We start from the raw sequence: 23,081 nt of genomic DNA on the forward strand, positions 1-23,081 counted from the left end.
AAATTTTGTTATTAATGCATGTAATATTAAAGAACTATGTTGGCGATAATTCATTTTTAGCACAAATATTTTCTTCTTTTGCATCTTAAATTGCTGGTGATACAGACACTTATTTAGGTTAGTTCTTTGAGTCCTTGTATAGCTGGTATTTATCAAATCCATCTCTCGAGGGATTTAAAAATGTAATTTATGTCTCTCTATGTGGTTTTCTGTATAATATATCGGTCCCAATGATATCTCGTGAACAAACTGACCTATAGACTTTAAATTGCTACATCGAGTTTAATGTCTGTTCGTGTCACTCCATGGGATTTGGCTGAGCGTTAGCAAATACACATGGTTACATTAGTCCTATGGTTAACTATGATAAAAAAATGTGAGATTTAACAATGATAATAACACATATAGCTTAGTCATAAATTAGGGGGAAAATAATAGAGTGGAATGTCAATGTTACAAGTCAGTGACAAGGTTTGGTTACAGTGGACTCTTGCGTTATAGTATTCCCTACCTCATACTAACATGAAAATAGCAGGAAAAATAAATCTTAAAACAATGTGAGTATAATCATATGGCGTTTTAGCACGTGACATAGTGAAATGAAGGGTGATGAAATAAAGATTTGAAATGTTTTATACATTCTCAACGATGTCCGTTACTTCGCATTGTATGGAGCTCTACCAGCTTGTTATTTATCGTTTAAAATGTAGAAAAAAATAAAAAAAACATTGTAATATATTGCAAAACTAAAACTCCTTGTCCAGCTAACAAATTAAGTGTTTTGTACGCTGGCCATGGTTATGAACAATGGTATCCATAAACGCAAAAGTTTGTATATATTTAATTGTTCAAAAATCTATTTCACGAACTTTATATATAGTAAGGTATATTAAAGGCCCTTTGTTGTTGTTTATAGGGCATCCTAAACCTTTGATACATTGCAATAGCCACGTATAACCAACTTTAATTATTGGCACACTTATGCAACAAGTTAATAATAAGATAAATCAAATCTGAATCATGGACTCTTCAGTAATGTACAAATTGAGGACAAATTTAAGTATATAAATATTTACTTTGGAGGAAAAAGTGGTTTGGACCAATCATTGTCTTTTATATACAGAAATCGTTATGTTAAAATGTAGTACACGTGATTTTATCATTAAAAATCAATGTTAGGATTGTAAAGTTTAAGCCTATAAGTACTGTAAATAATTGCTGAAATTAATATTTCTATGTATATTAAATTACTACGTTAAAAGAATCTTAAAAAACTGTTTCTTAATCGGTTTAGAGAAACTAAATAATATTAAAACAAACTTGAATATATAATCATTATAATTAAGTTTGTATTCACCAACATCTTGAACATTTTACTTCATAGTGTTTATAAGTATTGTAGGAACCCCGTTTTTAAGGGATATAGTCTGAAATAACTGCATTTAATTACTCTCTTTGCAAGTGTAAACTTACTGTGCCTTTGACACTGGAGCATGTAAATAATATTTTCTGAAATATAAATGCATTTATAAAACAAAATCATAACTAACACTAACTACTACACACACTACTCTAGCTAACATTATTGTTATTGCTAGAATTACTTTTGTATTTTGTATTTATAAGCAATATTTACTAAACAATTGCAAGAACTCCGAATTTTCTTTATCAAAAACCAGCTATACTGGTGGCCATCTTAATTGTAGCTCCATAAGAAAGATGTAAACATCATGCAGTTTTAAGAACTTACTTTTAGTCGTAGAATTGTGGAATATCATATATCAATACTTAACCGAACGCTATCTAGTTTTTAGATATTTTTATTGGTTCTTCAGAGAATCATTTTCTAAATAAAACGATTACATTAGACAGATTTAGAGATCGTTTATATTATCATATTAATTGAACTTTGAAATTAAACCAATGACTTAAAGTTATTGTAACTCTAAAACCAAAAATGAGAGAGGCATATTGTTATTACAGGGATAGAAGCAGGATGGATTTAGGATAGCAAAACAAAATTTACATATAAATAAAACTAAAGTAAGGGCATAGCAAACGTGCTGTAATGTGTACATCTTTAGATTTAAGGATATGATATTCTAAAATTGAAGCAAGGAATTGCAAGTTATTAAAATTGATATTACATTATTTTTAAGTAATTCATATTTAAATTTTGGTATGTTACTCTCTTAAATTGTCGGCGTGGTTACTGTTTGTATATTTGTAAGCTTTTCAAAAAAATGAATAATCACAACAAATATTGTTTTTTGCAATAACATGTATATAATACGTACTTTTCTGGTAAAAGTAAAATACAATACATTTCTAATATATGTTAAAAACAAATTTTTAACTTATTAGTTTATAGTTTCTCTAGTTATTTAGTATAAGAGTTATATTTTTATGTTTTTAGCTATACTGCATGAAAGCCCACGAAATTATAAATAAATTGCGTGTATAATATTATATTTTCCCTAATAAACTAATGTCAACAATAGATCATCAAGCTAGTATGCTTTTAATAAAACAAAGAAATCTCATTGCATTAGAGGCATCCAAAATTCAATATAAATATCATAACACTAATAAATTAACTAAACTAACTAAAATTAAAATAAACTGTACACTGCTTTATTGCTTATTTATACGTAAAAAAAATACGGGACGAAGTAAACAGTGCTACTAGCCAAACGAGTTATTTGTATCTGATGAATTTATCGGCTGACAGGCTATAACAATACAACATTTAATTATTATTCCCAGGACCTACGAGGAAGTAATAAGGGCACTAATCGATAGATCAAAGCATATATCGATCGCACTCATATCGTTTATCGAATATTTGAACTGTATACTATATCTAATATTGTCTAAATACACAACTAATCGGTGCCAGCAACTTACGAGATTCTTACCGCGTCTGATATGCTAATGACGCATCACCTAAAGGGTTAATAACTGTATATCTGAATATATGGGGACCGTTCTTCTTCTTCAAATGGAGGCCAGTATTTAAGCATGTGAGGTTCCATTAAGATTATGTATTTTACGTTATTTCATGATAAAAGAGTTACATCAGGGTGGACCTGAGTGCGGCACCATTAGTGCTCCGTGTTAAAAGCCAGCAACAGGTGGCTCGTCTCTTGGTAGCAAAGTGTTTACAACACATCCTGTTGTTCCCACCACAGAGATACAGTCAAGTTCGCGTAAACTGTATCAATCTGTTACATTCATCAATACATTGATGTGCACCAAGGTAATAGCTTTACTGAACATTTACATAATTTTGTGTGTACAACCAGTAGTCTATATTTAATCTATTATACAAGACAATAAAGAGCGGTCGGATTTCTCAGAAGATAAGACTTTTGCGAAAACTTGCAATTTCTTTCATAAAACTGCCAACCACTCTAGTGCTCTGTCAGAATAGTGCCTAATGGGAGATTTAGTCGTCCAAGAACCCTATTTATAATAAACACCACTCTTTATTAAATTTAAAATTAAAGAAAGTATATAAGAAATAAGTTATATTAAAACGTTTTAATAATTACTTGAAGTGTAAATGTTACAATACAATAGTATGATACATTTATTGATCCTGGTTTACATATTTTGTTATCAATGGTACAAACATCTATATATTCACCGTTCATATAATATTATATAATTATATTTGTTTAGTGAGAAGTTTAGTTTCATAACTTAGAATACATTATCTGGTATTTCTATTCCTTGCTCAAAAACAATAAGCTGGGTTGAGTTGTACTCTGGACCTGAACTAAATCAGATGATCGTTTCCGATTGGCCGATTGGTATCGCGCGATGGTCGGATCTTTTAGAATACCGTGAACTGGACGCTCCTCGAGTTGGAGTTAGCCATTTGACCTAGGGCATGTGTCGCTGTCCCTACTTACAGTAAGTAACAGTGGGTCAGAGTCTTCCCATTTAAGATCACAACAAAGTGCAGGCGATTTTTTTTTATTTGCTCCTTTCTAAAACTCTTTATATTTGTGGTAGAATTTATTTTGGTTTAAGACAAGTAGCTTGCATTGTACCACTTGTCCTCCTCCGACTTTTTTGGAGTGATAACGGCGTCAGCAACTGCCCAAATACCCATGAACACCGAGTCAACAGCATGGGAGCCTTGACGAAAGATGCGATGTATCAGCTGTGCCGTGAAGCTTGTGTGAATACGAGAAAACCCATATCGTTCAGTTAGCACCAATTTCAACCCCTTTCTGTAACTCATATCCTCAATAATTTCTATCTTTCTCCCATTTCTTGACAAATCTTTCTCCCATCTCTAAACAACTCTTAAGTTGTTTAGAGAACCAAGTGTTTTTCATTGTGACGATAAAAGTTGAAACGAAAGATTTCAAACAAGCATCATCATATTATGCTTGGATTGACATTGACATGACGGATTGACATTACGAACTCGATCTTGCCTATAAGAAATAATTTTAAAATAATTCATCCAAAATGTTACGTTATAATTAAACTCGTTCTGGAGAAATCTTGAGGTCAAACAGATATAAAACGATGCTTTCCATTCTCCTGATTGTTACGCCTCTTCATTTATCATCCAAACAGCAAATAACGTTGATATTGTATCGCAGAAAATAGAAAACACTGAAGTATAAGGATTTTAAATATAAATTTTAAATTTTGAAGGAATTATCCATTGCTCGAGATGAAGATGTTGCACTCCTTTTACGATCCGTTTGTTGCAGGAAAATAGTCAGTCACTGGTTTAGAGCTGTTCTATTACATGGTGCTTAAAATATATTAGAAATTGTTACCAGTTGATAATAAAATTATTATGACTATAGGGCACATAAACTGGTAGTGAGTTTGGTCACAAATGTAAGACAATAGAGCAAAGAATTTATGAAGTGTCATATGCTCTACTTTCCCAAAAACCGGTGTGTCATAATTCTGGACAACCCTATTGATGTCCAGGAGCGATAATATCACTAACTATAAAGGTCGAAGTTTTGTGTAAAAGTCGCTTGCCTTGCTTTATTTAGTATGGAAGATTACTATTATTGCTGCGGTTGGAGCTCTCATAATATAAAAGGCTTTCTTTTCAATATGTAACATGAGGGATTATTGACTTCTCTGCCCGCCTGGACTGACAAGGGCTGATACAAAGTTAGCTTCTCCTTCTTTCAAATTGACATGACTAAGATACTACCAATTATCCATCAGGGGATCTTGACATGAGGCGGCCCTACACCTAACCCTATCCATCCTGAATATCATATCACTCAGTAAACAGCTAAAAGGTATTTTTAGGATTAAGTGCAATGAGGGTTTTCTCATATTCTTATCTTGAATGAGCAAATAAAAGGACCAATACATGTAGCCTAATTATCCTACCACATCCAACATCATTTTACGACTTCTTATTATTTACATAGGACTTTTAGTATTTAACCACTTAATTAAAGAAACAAAAATGTAAATGTATTATGAGGCAAGTTATTTCGTAAAAGATATATTCCATAAACTTTCGTGAAACTTCATTTTTACATAAACAAGAATGAGTTTTATGATGTTGCATGTCACTTACTGAATTTGGCTGAGCATTACTGAAGTTATACCACTCAGTAAGATGACACAATTCCTCTTCCGTTTGCCCTTGGATGTTAAAATTTCTTTTCTATATGACTGCCATTTTATAGGTTAACTAACAGTTAACTCCGGCTTCACACACAATTTTCAAAGTCGAAGGCTATAAGCTTTCTTAGTGAAAGCATTTATGATGTAATGTGATAGAATCCAAAAATTTTCAAAACATAATAAGACATACCAGGTACATATTTTTAAGCATCCATTGTTGAGTAATCAAAAACATAAATAAATGTTGACTAGTTCTAATTTAGGTTTTGTTATTTTTATGAGTCTTGAAAACCCAATTGGGTCTAAAAGTATAAATTTCCTCTGTTTAGATTAATTAATTTTAATTTTCTGTGTAGGATTTTCAAATGCCATAGTGATAGTTTGCTTTTTTGTCCAAGGAAAATATATAACTTTCAAACGACCTAAAAGTTACTGCGGTAGAAAAGAGTCAAATACGACCGATTCAATTCACTTCCGCTCTAATTGACTTACGGTTCTACATTTGAGTTTATTTTTTGCACTGACCTTAAAAATAACCACATGTGTGGGTTTTTTAATCTAACTTAGATTTAAAAGCGTTTATTTGCGGTCTGCAATGGTTCTGGTGCCATAATTAATATTGATTTTTACTCCGATCGAGAAAATATGTGCAGGCGTAAGCTTAAAAAGGCTACTTTAGTAAATATGTACCTACTTCCGTTGCCTGTATTTTACTTCTGATATAAAGGGGAAGAGTGTGCCATCCATATCCTGTTCCTGTAACTGCATTGATAGTGGATACAACCAGTTAATATATTATATTATATTTCGATGTATTAGATGGTTTATTCGTCACTTGTGCACTCTAAAAATATTAGATAGTATCATTGCCTTTGCAATCTGCATAACACTACTGATGAAGCACTGTATAATTATTCAATATTTTCTAAGATTTTAATGTAAACAAATGTTGCTGCCACTTTAGTGAACTTGAACTGAAAATGTCAAACGCTACTTAAAGTCACTTAACTTTGGATTACTTGTCATAAATATTCTAATTATTGTCCTGAAATATTAAACATTCTGAGAAAATGTTTCAATGTTTCCCACCATATTATTATGTTTCAACCGTCTTCAGACTTCTACAAGTATTTTGAACACCAAAATTAATTAAATCGGACCAGCCGTTCTCGAGGTTTATTGAGACCAACAAACGTGATTTCATTTTTATATACAGGGTTGTATAAAATTAAATTTTATATTATTATATATATATATATATATATATATATATATATATATATATGTACAGGGTAACAATTAAGTCTGGAACCTCTTTTTTAATTTTTGAACCACAATATAAAGAAATACCAAAGTTCACACGTCCTTACTGGTGATAGTAACGCACACATCTGCCCAATTACCGATCAGATAATCCCTTTGGGGGACGGTCCACAAGGAGTCAGACAAAATTCCTTAATAGCAGCATAGGTCAAGTTTGGTATCGAATTAAAGGTCTTACTTAGCAGAGTACAATGCCGCAAACCGGACTTCAAAAGGTGGATTCATTCAGTAGTTATAGCTATTTGAATTTTAAAACAATGGAACAATGGTAAATTATTAAGTATTACAAGTAAACACCGATTTTTAAATACCTGTGATCAAAGTAAGTGTTCAAAATGTTTCCCTCCCATCATCTAATCAAAGCCAGTAATCAATAATTATTACCAATAACACAAGGTAAGTTTTGATATTATTATTATTATTATATATATATTATTTTATTCTATAGCTTATGTATGATTCTAAGCTATAAATTCCTTTAAATTTCCACTTTGTTTTCATTATATTTCTCCAAAATGAACGGCAACTTGGTGATGTAAGAGGAAACAAAAATGTTAAGAACGGAAAGACAAACAGTTGAACTTCCGACCAGCTTTCACTGGAGAATACGGACTACTTAGTCACCCTCTTTCATTTCATTAGAACGCTATTCAACTCCCTTCTTTTTATTACTAATAAAAGAGATGACGGATTAAATAGAATGCTCGCTTGCCGAGTGAGAATCGCACTTCGTGTGTATTTATTGTTGTATTCACTTCCGGAGCAAAACCAACGATTCCAGTCCACCAATTAATTTTCATGGAAATAAAAATTAATAATATCTAATATCTATTTATTTTAATTGGGATTTTCAAATCCCATAGTCATAGTTTGCTTTTTTCCAAAGAAAACATATAACTTACATACGACCTAAACGTTACTGTGGTCGAACAGAATGTTGAATGCATATATTTAGATCCATTCAACAATTTAGCAAGTATTATTTTAATAATAAAAATGTGTGAATTTAAAACACCGTTAAATTTATTCACGGGCCTATATAGTACTTACGAACTATAATGTTCATATATTCACGATGGTATTAATATAAAATAAAGGTGATTCTGATCGATTGTTTTTTCATATAATTACTAAACACAAATATGGAATTCAAGTAGCGGATGGGTAGTCTGATGAAGATAAAAATAAATTAAAATAAATAAACTCTCAAGCAAGCAGAGTTAGAACCACTTTTAACGACACTCTTAATATAATATCACGTAAATCTGTAACCACATCACCTTGAGATAAGTTTTAAGTGAGTAGGCACTTTATCCAGTACATATTCCAGAAACGAAATGGTTTAATTACTCCCATAAGAAAACAGTCGTCATAAATACGAGTATATAAGGAATTGATTTTTACGTAAAAGCCCTTGGAGACGATTTGCATATCTTGCATAATATGGCAGTTTAATGTTGATAACGCACAGTAACTTTTTGTTTAAACATTTAAACTCAACTCTCTTGGTTCCCAGGTTAAGGTCACATAAAAGATGGGCAGCAGTTGTTATTGTCATGATCTAGAGGATTTCTTAAAGCTCAAAAACAGTTAAGTAAAACTTATGGGAAATAAATTATGGTATATAATACCAAATTTACTATTGTGTTTTCAATTTTCAAATTTAGCCAGCTTAGCGTTTTATAATTTTCGAAAGTAATAAGTAATAATCATAAGATAAATAATGTACACTACTATAAAGTTAATAGTAGTTTCTGTTACTGAAATGTATCTTTAAATATACTCGTAACATATTTTCAAATTCCTGCTAAGGTCAATGAAAGTACATAGAGCATTCTAAATCAGTGTTTATTGTAGAAACATGGAGTCATGCCACAGATGGAAAGTTTATCTCTATTACTAGCGTAAAAACTTTCTTGGCAACCACGAGGCCAAGTTGATGCACGTACTTTTTGTACTGCAGACTTTTAAGTATAAGGGATTGCTATGGTTGTTTTTTTATATTTCCTTTAATAATGAAGATATAAAAACTCAAAGTGTAAAAAATCCTTTTGGAACTTATTATTAAGAAAGTTATTGAGTTTTCTACATTATGTCATATCAAATTTATGAAATTTAATTCCCAAAATACTCTCGGTGACATCGTAAACATCCAATATACGATTTAATTTCATGTTAAATTTATATAAAAGTGAATATACATTAACAATTTCTACTTATTATTCAGTCAAAAAACATTTGTTTACAAATAGCGATACTTTTGCTTGAAGCTCATGTCTTGCTTATTGTCATGTTTAGATCTCACTATGACAATACATTCCATTTTAAACACGCTTGTTTTATATTAATACCACCGTGAATACATGAGCATTATAGACCGTAAATAATATATTAGAAGAGCTCGCGAAGAAAATTTAACGGTGTTTTAAATTCGCGCATTTTATTACTAAAATATGTAACAATTGGATTGCTAAATTATGGAATGCACTTAATATATTTCAATAAAAATTAGTTGATGCCCTCGAATCGCTTATTTCGCTCTGGATGAATACAACAATAAATACATACTAAGTGCGATTCTTATTCGGCAAGCAAGCCTTCTATTTGATCCATCATCTCTGTTATTAGTAATAAAATATATATAAATAAATAAAACCTATAATAATTAGATATATGTTTAGATATAACTGACCTATAGACTTGTCATTTTGCATAAAGCTTCATTTCTATGTAGGAATAACTGATTCGATTATTGTGTATCGTATATCAATCGTCCAACACAATCGGAATTTGGCAGAGCGTTACCGAAAATGTTTACATTGTTACATGATGGATTCTTGATGGAAATAAGAAAATACTAGAATAAATACAATTGGAAACAAACTGGCTATAATCATATAAAATTTTAACAAGTGACATTATGATTAAAAAGTGAAAAAGAATTATAGAGAGGAAAATTAATGTTAAAAGTTGGTGGCAAGGATTGATTTCAGCGAACTCTTATGTTTTTAATACCTTACTCTTCGGATCTTTTATTATTAAACACTGCACTGAAACACAACCTAATAAACAAAAATGTATGTAAAATATAAAAAAGTATGTATGTAAAGGTTTCATCGTTAACTTAAAATTATAGATAAAGCAATTTCTAAATGGTGAATGTCCAGCCATAGAATTTGGCTGAGCGTTATTGAAGCTTATCATTGTATTGGCTGACACAGTTTCTCTTTTCTCTCGCGAATGGGGGAAGGTGTAAAAACTTATTTTCTGTACGATTGTCTTGTCTGTCCATCTGTACCCAGGATAACACAAGAATAGAATTTTTTGTGCATCCTCATTCAAGCTTTTTAGGCAACACGTGGTATATCGTACTCATACCTTGTTCTAAGTTTATAGATGTTGTATATTTATAACTGTATGGTTTCACTTCTTTCTTAGGCCCACTAATGTCCTAACAAATAGTGCTATTCAGAATCAATTCTTTATATTTCAACATGAAATCATATTTTATCCAGGTAACTCATGAAATAATTTGAGTGTGTTAACCTGTAGTATCCTAATATAGCCATATGGATTGGACACAGTAGCACGTACAGTCCTCACGCAGAATTTGATACTCTGAATAATAAATCTGGGCTGCTTCTAGTTTAACTAAATTCAGTTCATGAATTTAACTAATAATTGATACTGTTGTCTGTTGTTTCTCATAGAACATTCAAAATTAACTCAATTCCCCGTAATACGAGTTTATTACCAATTACATAAATAAAGCCCATTATTTTTATGGTACTATACAGTAGTTTTTTTATGTTTTACGACGTGTCTCTAGGTTTTATTTTCGTTTAATCTTCTAGTCGGATATTACAAAAATTTAATTTGAGGCTATTTTTTACTAAAGTATCATTGGGGAATTATTATATAAATAAATATTACATTTTTGTAATTTATTAATTTACTAAAAGATTTTTACCCTACATAAACTCTTTTAATATAGATATTACGTATGTTTAATAGAATTTATATTTCAAAATTTTTAGAAATACATAATAATAAAGAGCAGTTTTTTGTTATAATAGCATCCAGTAAATTAATGGTTTGCTGTGTGTTTTCAAAATGTTTAATTCCGATAAATTACTGTATACGCTTTAAATATATACCCGTTATAGTTGGAATAATATAATTTAAACAAACACATAATTTCAACTTAAGGTAAATACATATTTAAATATATATATAAATATATTTAAATATTAGGTAAATAAAGCGTTCTAAACTTGAAGATAATTGTAAATGTTTCTAACAATATTAAATGTTGCCTCTGAAAATAAAATATCAGATTTTATAGTTATTACTGACAAGTAATATCAAGAGACCGTAATTAAACAGCTATACCAAGCAAATATTGATGCATTCAGAAATCCGAGAAGAAGAGTGGATTGGTGAGATATTATTCACCAGCTGCAACTCGCAGATCTCATTTGTATGTTGTTGACTGTACATAAAACATAGGAGGGACTCGCCTCCAGGGTGTTGGTTGTGCGAGAAGTGCTTCATTGTACAGACAGTGTACATCAACAACGTGAGCGGGGCGAGTAGCTGCTTACTTGGAGCTTCCGTCAGCCGACCCATTGCTTACGAAAAGAATCAGCAACATCACTTGAATAGAATTCAAGTAAACTAGAATATCTTCAGATCCTAGTATCCTCCCTGTTAAATTCCTGATGAAAAAAGGAGGGATAGGTAGTGGCAACAAAGATACTGATCGCGAGAGAAAAGAAGAGACCTGGATTCTGGCCTATCTGAAATTTGCAGGCGCTACTACTAGTATTTTGCCGCGCCTTGTTTCGTAATTCCATTATTGTTTCACTGTTCCATTGCTATGATAAACAATTCGCAGGGTTGGCTGTGGGGCGAAGCGCCTGAAATTACCGCGCGGCAACACACTAGTACACAGCTGTGCGCCGGCACGGGCCAGGTCTCTTCTTTTCTCTCGCCATCAGTAGTAACTTCTAAACCCCGAGTTAAGATGTCACGTTAGGCAGAAACGAACGATTTCATTTTCTAGATCCTAAATTTAAATAAAATAACATTAAGCTTTACCCCATGAAAACAGTGTTAAACTCCACACACTTTACGCCCTTTTACTGTCCGTAGAACTATGTATGTCTAACTTAGCATCATGAGTCTTCGGTCTTAACAATTCGAGTAATATTTCATATTATTTATTTTCATATTATGAATATTAAAATTTGACTTTTCATTGTGTAACAAATTATTATTTTTCTGTTCTGGCCTAATTTTATTAACTACAGCATGTTTATGTCGGTCAATATTGTCAATTTTCCATGATTGTTTGTTCATAGCCTCCTTTTGTTTACATTTTAAATAGCTTTTTATAAAGTATAAATATTTATCTGTGATGCTAACGACAATTGGATCAGGAATAATGTCATCTCTAGGATTCCTAAATGTGAAATGTTCGGCCATGAAGCTTATGTCTGCTAGGAAAATGTCAAAAACTTCACTCTGTTTTGTATATAGTATTGATTTTGCTCTTTTAAAATTAACTAACTTTACCAATAAATAAAATGTATAAATCTTTATTTACTGTCACATAAGAATTGTTATCCTCATACAATGAAAGATTCCATGCAGTAAATTAGAGAACTCACTCGTTTTTCTCAAGGTTCATGTTCTAGTCATAAGGAAAGTAATAGTCAATACAAAACAACTGATTGAAATATAATGATCATAAGACACATTGTTAAAAGGTTTAAACTAAAATGGTATAATACTATGATATTTAAAAGAACAAGTGATGTAATGGTTGTAACTGTAAGATCAATAAACAATCTTTTGCTGTTCTGAATACTCCCATAGGAGATCAGGCACATATTTTTATGCTTTTCAGTTTGTATATTTTTTTATCATTTAATTTGAATCAACAGCATTTTTTAGTTTTCTTAAATTTTAGTATTAAAGTTTTTAAACTGTTTGCATTAATTGTTATGAAATGTTTCTATCGTCGTCAGAGCAGTGCTAGGCAGATGAAAACAATGTAATTACCAAATTATAACAGTAGGATTTAACACATATTGATTCATTTTATTCAAAGTAAGTTTTTAATACTATTTTTAATGTAGAGATCTGGAGCAAATGAATTTTACTCAAAAAATCCATTTTCTCTATAAAAGTCTCTGCAGTTTTAAAACAATTGTTTCTAGAAAGCTAATCTAGAAAATTATTTTTTTTATTTTAAAGACGTGTGTGTTAGGAATTATACTACCTAGAGACAAAACATGTTAAAAATGATTTAAACGTTTTTAGTCCGAAATGGGTCAAACATATTATATACCACGCGTTTTATTACTATTAAATGAATACCTAATAATAAACCATTGTTTTATACACATTTCTAACGTTTCATACATGTATAAATTAAAATTATTGAAGTAATATCATTCAAATTAGCGCAGAATATTAGTAATGTCGCCTCAGTATAAGGATGGAATATTACTTATTATTAGGTGATGAATGTGAGATCTCAGAGTTTAAAAAAGTCACAAACTGGTGAAAAAGAGGTTAGTTGGCTAAAAGGGTGGAAAAGGTGGAAGAAGACGCTCATTAAGTAAACCTAATTACTGCGACCCACCCAGCAACTCAGCCCAAGTATGTTTTGTTGTGTCCAAAGTCACTTTCTTTCCAACAAAAGTTCTTCATAATATGTCCTGTGCGATCATCTCTGATTAGATACGACATTTTAAAAGGAAATTCGTGTATAATATTTGCAGGTGATCTATATCTTAATGCTTTAAGTAAAATGTCATCAAACCATAAATTTCTTATAATTCTTCGCTCATTTAAATCTTTCGAAAAGTAATTAAGAAAAGAAAAAAATTTCGAATCATTGTGTATAAAGTTATTTTACTGTTAAATATTATCTAATATTAAATTATTCGGCCGTTAAATATTGTGTAATAATAAATTATCGACTCCTAGTTGATGTGATTGGAGCCTATCCACTAACAATGCCTTATTAATCCATATTACTTTGAGTCTTGTTCACCTGTGAAGCATTTTTGGCTGGCCGTTAGTGAAGTCCCTCGCTTGAAGGTCTGGAAAAAAGTCTGTCTGTCCAGATGATATCTCGAAAACGAACTGTTAAATATGTGAATGATACTTGATTTCTACAACAGAAACATAAAGTTCGATATTGCTGCATTTCAATCCGCCGGATTTGGCTGAGCGTTAGCGAACACTTCTACATTGGTACTCTTAAAACCATGATGGTAACTAGAAAATTATGGAATAATTTGTATACACACAACAGTGAAGACATCCTGTCCCGTACCATGGCACTTATTCATAATCCAATACAATCAACTTCTTACTTTTATAGTTAATTTTGTTATATTAACAGACTAATGTACTTTATTCAAAAAGCATGAAAGATGTCATTTGTTTTGCTAATTTAAAATTCAATTCGTATAAATATTATGCCATAGTACAGGGGTTGTACATTTATTAAAAACTTTTAGCCTCTAAGAGCTGATAATACTGCTATATTATTCAACTCTGATATTGCTACTGATATTTTTTGGAATAATTTCTTAATTTTACACAATCCATACAAAAAATAACATTTCCTTCCTGTCTTCGCAAAATTCTCAAATAAAATTTACACATAAAAATATGCCCCTACTACTAGAATACCACAAATCTTGGACCTACGATACGAGGATTATCACATAAATTTACAACCATGAAGTATTGCTACCATAGTCTCTCTAAAAAACCCATTTTAACAGAGACTTTTAATAAAATAAAAACTGCTACACCAGAAGGGTTAAGCACGTGGAAATTCATTTGGGGTATAATCATTAACAAAAAAAGGGTAAGAATCTAATAATTTTATTATTCATTTACAATATATTTAAGTTAGTATTTAAATAAATTCTCGGAATAGTAACTATTATGTAATGAAAATTAAATACTTACAAACATAACACATAATAACTATAATAAGCATTCAGGATAATTTTTTATCGTACTGCCCAATATTATCATTTACTTGTATAAGTTTACTACATACACCAAAAACAATTAGATACATAAGTAATATTTTAGACTATCTATGGCTCTCAGTTCTAAAACAGTAATATTATTTAAGTTTATTACTATAGGAGAGATCTCCATGTTGTGTAACTGCCTGGTTTCAACATTATGCATTTTACAATTACAAGTATTTTATCTCTTAAGACAATTGTATACTTCATATCACTCTAGGACGCTTTATCTATTTTGATAAAGTTCAATTCAGAATTAACAATAGTATGGCACGACCGAGGCACATATACTATCCCTGACAACGCGTCTATGCCTATGACATCCTCTGATGTCAATTATTACGCCACGGACAGTACTGTCAGACACACCTATGGTAATCTGGAGACAATGCAGTCCCTCTGTTATATCGGGCTATTGTTGCAACAGTAAACTTGAGCATTCATATCAACTCAACTGTGGGTTCTGTAATCATTATTGTAATCACATAACAACACTCATATGACAGGTTCGAATTCGAACCCTGTGATACCGTAGAAGTGAAATGATTAGTAACACAGCCAATTCATATAACTGTGAAATAAAAATATATCAAAGTGTATGATAAAAGTTGTTTCAAATAAAAATGCCACTTCTATCATCGATTCTCAGTAACTTTACAAAACTTGGCTCTGCTCTATTTTTTTTTTTTTTTTTCTTGAAGTCAAAACTTCAGTTACTTATCAATCTAGTTTTTAGTAAGCTTGGCTAGTGACTGAAAATCTGTGCTTTTAGTTATTCAAACATTAAGCTTCATTAGTCAATGAAGGAAGTTCTTTAAGTGCAATATACCAATTAAGAGATCATTTATCTAGGCCGTTTTAGTGTAGTTTTCAACATGCCACAATTGTTTTGGATAGTTAAAGATTCTCTTAATTTTATAACGGCATTCATTAACATTAAAAATTACATATTTTCGGGCACTTCAAACTAAGATCAAAGGTAACCAATAATAAAAAAAGGGTTTATTCCAATTATATTTTACCGCTATTTGAGAACTTACATTTTTCAGTATTTAACCTAGTATTAAAATTCATTTCTTTACCACATGTCACATTTTTTTAGAAAAGACTCATAATTCCTTACTTAAAGAGGATTTTATATTGAAAAATATATAAAAAGTACTGTTTCAATCCAAATACTACGTTCAGTAGCGTACCATGTACAAATGCCAAGCAGTTTCACTCAGTTTCAATCACTATTTATAATAAAATAAGAAACACTACAGTACTACAAATTGTTAAAACAAATCATTATGTACGTTGTAATATCAGACGGATGTTGATTCCAGTTTCAGAAGTCGTGTTTCAGCGTTAGACCAGGCACCGCACTAAGTGGAAGGTGCACGGATGTTGATTCCAAATTCCAGTAGTAAAGTCTGTCACAGCGTTAAACTTTAGACGCTGCACTAAATGGACGTTGAAATGGAGCTAAACTTAACATTCGTATGAGATCCATGCTCCGTCTATCCCAATTTTCACTAGTATCCCAGTCAAATATAACATAGTAAAAAGGCCTTTTACTGTTTAGCTTTCTAAATAATTTCGTCACGAGTGTTGATAAATTACTATAAAATGTCATTTGATTAATATGCTCTGTTTACTAATTTTTTTCTCGTTACCATAATGGTTCCCCATAATACCAATAAATCCAGAGTAACTTTTTGCCCACATAGATAGAGTTTCACCCTAAAATATTTCAACCCTAAAGTCAACTCGTCCGACAGTTAACATACGACCAATATTAACCAGATCAGCACCAAAGCGTGTTTTATTTTTTAAAGACAAATAAATAGCTCAAACAGATTTTATCAATGCAACTTTCAAATATATACATAGATCATTTATACACGTATCTAAGTTATATAGATTACCCTGAAATGTTTCCAGAAATGCATTTCTCAAATTAGTGTATGAAGAAATATCCTTACATTAGCTGAATTATTCTATATTGGATTAGTAAATATTGAAGAGAATGGTAATTATTTGAATAACGAATAACGCTCAACACGTTTTATCCCTTTATGGACTAAATGCAAATAGTAAATGTTTGAACATTCATTTGATGTAATTTTATTTCCTCATGGTGTAATGCCATCAAGAAGTAATCTCATTAAAAGAGAAATTGCTTGCACTGAAACACATTTAACAGAGATTAAAAATTTATTCAAATATGATTTATCAATATAATAACAATAAAATTGACAGGAAAGAGTAGGCTTACTGTGATATTATGCCTTCTTCCAAATTAAAATGAAAGCTGTGGTAAATAAAGTAACTATATTCTTTTAACAAAATAATATGAAAAACACATCTAAGGAAACATTTTTATTATTTACAAATAAAACACTAAAGTCGATTTTGCGTGTTTGCAAAATAAAACATAAACATTGTAATTATCATTAATTAAAAACTATTAAATTTCGATTTCAAAATTATAGATTTACCTGTCTTAAGAAAATTATTTAGTTACTCTTTCGATCTTTTAAATCCTCCTTAATCTACATACTACTAAAGTTAACCTACTTGAGAAATCTTCTCATCAAAACTATGGTGAGATAAAACAGGTTTGAATAAAATTCACCGCTAAAAGAAATTATAACCATAACATCAAATCAAATCAAATCATTTCTTTATTGCTTTTATACAATATATAACATTGTATAGCAGTCGTCATATATTCAAACAGCAAATACTCTACACACTCACACACAGTCAGACTTACATTTCACTCATTCACACTAATTCACACTATCTTTGGATCCAGATTTTAAAGTTTGGTAATTTAAGATATTTTAGATATCCCAGCGACTCATCATAAACTCCTCTAGCGAATAAAATGCTTTTGACACCAACAGGCATTTGAGACGAGTTTTGAATTGGATTTGATTAGTTGCATTTTTTACACTTTCAGGGAGCTTGTTGATTAAGCCGACGCCAACCTGATGCGGTAAATGCTGAGATACCGCCAGTCTATGACTATGGACTCTAAAGTTGTCCCTGGCTCTAGTTTCATACTGATGAAAGTCCCTGCCCCGGACTAAAGTGCACTTCGATTGACAGTACAGGATCACATGAAACATATAGAGACAGGGCAATGTCAGCAAACCTAGCTCCCTAAAAGAGTCCCTACACGACTCTCTGTAATTCAACTTTGCAATAATTCTAATTGCATTTCTTTGAAGCCTGAAAACGCGTTCCATCTTGTGTTTGGCACAGCTCCCCCACAGTCTCAAGCCATACGCAAAGTGCGGATATATGAGACCGAAATATGCCGTCATTAAGACTTCAGGGGAACAGTATTTAGCTAGACTTCGCAAGGCAAATATGCCAGAAGTAATTCTAGCACATATATTGTTAACGTGGTCGTCCCAGGTTAGACCTTGATCAATGTACATCCCCAGGAATTTCGTAGATCCAGTTTCCTCTAAAGGACATCGTCCACAAATACAGCAGGTTGCGTTGCAAATTCCCTTGGTCTTAGGCAGAAATTGATGACATTTGATTTTGATTGGTTTGTTTTCAAATTCATGTCAGTAAAATACTGAATGCATGAAGTCAGTTCCACAAATGATGTGATTTCCAAATCTTGTGTAGTTTTTCCTTTGAAGCAAAGAGTCGTGATATTGAATATACATATTTTGAATATTCAATGAAATATATTAAAAACCTGTTCATTAACCAGAAAAAATCGTAAACATAACATTTAAAACATAAAGAAAGTGTCTTGTTTGTTGGCAATGACTCGATACATATAAGAAAGCTCAAATATAGGATTATACATATACATGTATCTCTACAACAAGGGCTCAGTTCTCTTCAGTTTCTGGCTGGCGTTGCTGGTGTACGTCGTAATGAACGTGTCAGCACAAGCAGTTATTCCTCCTTCTACCATTAAAGCTACTGCAGGTACGAGCTTATGCTTTATTTAATAGAGATTCTCTCACACTTCCCGTAATGTCTGGGTTTTATTTGGTAATTTGCTGTGAAGCAGAATAATTTCATACAGTAGATCACTTAGATTTAGAAATCAAATAACAGTGCATATCATAAAACAGAAAAGACCATTAAGCATTAAAGATCACTGAACTAAAAATGTTTTTACATAGCAATACAAGATGCCTACCAGTAACTAATATCACATAAAAGTAATAATCACCTATTTTTAATTATCACCTTCTTAATTAGGCAACATTTCCAATTGTGCCTTTAATTATAACGCAAATAATAATATTCCCATTACAAAATTTAAATGGGCGTTCCCATTATTGAACGCCTCTAAAAGGTGAAGAAAAGAGTGAAGGCGATGCAATTCGGAAACGCTAACTGGCACCGATTGAACCTAAAATGTCTTTTATTAAATCCTGTTTTTATAACAACAAATTAAATTTTATACTATTTAAATACGTTTGAAATTTATTTTTACCTCAGACCATAATTTAAAATTATATAAATAACAATTTTAATATTGTCAAGTTCGAAATATTACTTGCAACACAGTATAGAATTAAAAAACAGCTTCGCTTACTTTAATTTTTGAGCATTAAGTACGTTCACAATATATTAGATAGCAACATTAAGTACACTTATGTTGCTATTTATATACATAGCGTTTATTTTTAGACGATTTAACTTTATATCTTATGTCAGCTTAGACTCTCGACAAATTTTATAATATTTTTAAATTAAAGTGTCTTAAAATAAAGTTCCAATATGTGAAACAGTGCTGAAAATAAAGAAAAATATAAGTATCCTACATGTTTGGTAAGGTAATACAAATTTAATTTTCTGAAATAAATGCTTATGTCACATAAAATATTTTGAAATGTAGGTCATGATGATTACGACTCCATGAAGTCACAGTATTGCCCAATATCTACGATTTCTATTTGGTGAATTGAATTAGATTTTTTTATCACACTTCCTTTTTATGAAAAGAAAGTTCAAAAGAAAATTTATGTATAGGCTAGTTATAAAAACTAATAATTAACAAAAATTATTAATAGTTCCTTTCTTCATTAAACGGAATATTAATAATGAGAGTGACATATTAGAAAACTAAGGAGGAGTGTAGTATTATTTAAACTTTCTGACAAAAAAGACTTTTTACTAATTCTCTTTGAAACTTTTACATCCTATAGTACATCTACTTTGCAATTTACCCTTAACTCAATAACGGTTACTAAAACCAGCAAATAATTGGTTTGGTAACTTAATAAAACCCATAAAAAGTGATGAGCGAGCTCGTTTAGACTAACCTATCCTAAATATAGTAGTCTAGTCTGTTATCTGCTGCTTTATATTGGTGGCATTTAAATATGAGAAAATTCACAAAGTAGTTGTAAAATAAAGAATCATAAACAGCTTAATTAATAATAAATAAAATAATATTAAACTGAAACAGTTTTTAAGATGAAAACTAGGCTCCACAAGAAGAACCAAAATCTCAAAATTACAAATGAGTTAACAGTATTTTGACAGGGAGACAACTGGAAACCATAGACGACAGTGACGGTTATGACACTAGTTTTCTAAAGCAAATAACTAAAGATTTAGCAATTTAAAAAATTATAAGCTATACAGAAATGGGAACCCAGGCTTGAGTTTGGTAAGATGACATTTCATGCTATTTATAATGACACAATATATATAATGGCGTAGTGTAATTAGGTTAACATTAATAAATAAATCTTAGCCTTTCAGGGCTGATAATACTGAATTTTTTTATTACACACCGATGTAAGCTACTGACATCTTGCTGACTGACTTTTTAAACTTATAGAACCTATGGAAAATAGTTTTAAGCAGACACTTGTAATAAAATAAAAGGTGCTTCACCATAAGGGTTAAGTACGATGTAGCTCCACTGACGGTTTTAACCATAAAATCAAAAGTTCAGAACCTAATAAATTGTATTATATACTTTACACTAAATTTAGGTTACAACTGAAATAAATTCTCGTCCAAGATGATCGTCCTATCGTACTGTAAAATATTATAATTTATTATACACGGTACAGTATACACTCAAAAACCAAACTCAGATAGTTGTAAACTATCTTTCAACTCTAGAACAGTAATATGATTTTAATTTTTTATTATTAGATCAAAATAAAACTTTTTTTCAACCACACGTATAAAAGTGACAAGTATATTATCACTTTTAACAAAAATTGTATTTTCTACTTTATACCACTCCAGCAAACTTTATATGTTTTGATAAAGGACAATTCAGTATCAACAGCACTATCCCATGACCACGACACAAATACCATCCCCGACATTATGTCTATGCCTGTAACATCCTCTGATGTCAATTACGCCATGGACAGTACTGTCATACACACCTATGGTAATCTAGAGACAAATCATTCTCAATGTTATACCTGGCTATTGTAGCTACAGCATTTGACTAAAAGCGAACTTGAGCATGCATATTAACTCTATTATATGCTGTAATGTGAGATTCTAATGATACCATAAAACACTCATAATAATAAGGCCAAACTCTGTGATACCGTAGAAGGGAAATGACAATTAATTGACATAGACCAGGGAAATAACTGAAATAATCGTTTGCACAGGTGTGTGATCATAATTCTGTCACAGGCAATAGTGCTTCTTCCAGATTTAGTAGAATGTTATCATCTAGTTTATTTATTAATTCCCTGTAATTTCCACAAACCTTTTGCTTTCACAGCCCATGTGTCTTATCGAAAGTAATTACAAATATAAAATCTTAATACATAATGGGGAATAGACTGCCGAAGTCTAAATATATGTTAAATATAATACTCAAAGGAACACTTCACCACTTGAATTGCTTAATGAATGACAGTAATACATTATTACTGTGGAATTAAGAGAGTATGGCACAAATTAATGTTAATATAATAGTCCAATTTTTTATAACGTAAAAATTATAACATGAAACTATAAACTATTTAATATATTCTCCTTGATCTTGTACTCTTTTCCATCTCAGCCACTGTACAATATGTTTGCTTTGTAAGTAATATAAGACCCATGCACAAAAGCCATTGCTGTTCTATTTAATCATATATTCTAGTCAGGTGAACAGGAAAAGTATGTGTCTACCCTGCGTCCACGGTACGAAACAAAAAGTCGACCAGCCACTCCTAATGGTACGTTTCCTATGAACGTCGTGTATTGTTTTATTTTAGCAACTTTTGGAAAATGAATTTTCATTTATAATCCTATTACAAGGGTTCTATTATTTTATATAATCCCTCTTCTTGAATTGCTATAAATGTCTAATACTCCAAGCTTGCTTAAAGGTGAGGGTTTAAAGCTTGCTTAATAAAGTAAGAAGAAATATTTACCTTAACCTACAAGTACCTGAAAATGGATTCTGAGAACCCAATGTGTACATTGTATAAATATAAAACTTCAACAATGTTCAAAGTTGTATTCTTCTTACTTATAACTATGTAACATTAAACAATATTTGAGGCTACATTACTAACAAGTCATTTAATTGTCTTATTATTCGCTTCGTGTAACAATTATGGTTACTTAGTAATAAGTAAGGTAACTGCGTAATATAAGGAAGCCAATCATAAGTTACCTTTTTACGAGCTCATCTTAACAATATGTAGTGTGTTAATTACGAGTGAAAAATTCAAATAAACCATGAAAGTTACATGGTGCTTTTCTGTGAAATATTGAACATAACTAGTTTTACAAACACACTAGCTTCATGTAATCATTCCTTCTTAATTCATTATTCATTGTTATTACTTAATTATTATTTTACTAGTGGGGTAATTTATCGTAATGTAACTTGATTGACGTAAATCATTGATCATGTCAAAGGCTAACCTAACAAGATAAGGTTTGCGTTAATCGTATTTGTATCACATGAATGGCACAGTTTGAAAATCAGATCAGAAATGTTTAACTGCAAGCTGTGTTATCTGCTTTTTATCGTGTATTTTTAACTACGTGTGACTTATTCTGTGCTGTTTCAAGTACAAAACATAGATGTTTGTGCACCTCGTTTTATGA

The 23,081-nt window shown here is 31.0% G+C and overlaps 1 protein-coding gene across 1 annotated transcript in view; it reads right to left on the reverse strand.

Moving 5' to 3' along the window:
* Positions 1-23,081, reverse strand: part of LOC124358653 — a 124,958-nt gene that overhangs the window by 12,171 nt on the left and 89,706 nt on the right. The window lies entirely within an intron of this gene.

This window comes from Homalodisca vitripennis, chromosome 3, assembly GCF_021130785.1.
Source record: "Homalodisca vitripennis isolate AUS2020 chromosome 3, UT_GWSS_2.1, whole genome shotgun sequence".
NCBI lineage: Eukaryota > Metazoa > Arthropoda > Insecta > Hemiptera > Cicadellidae > Homalodisca > Homalodisca vitripennis.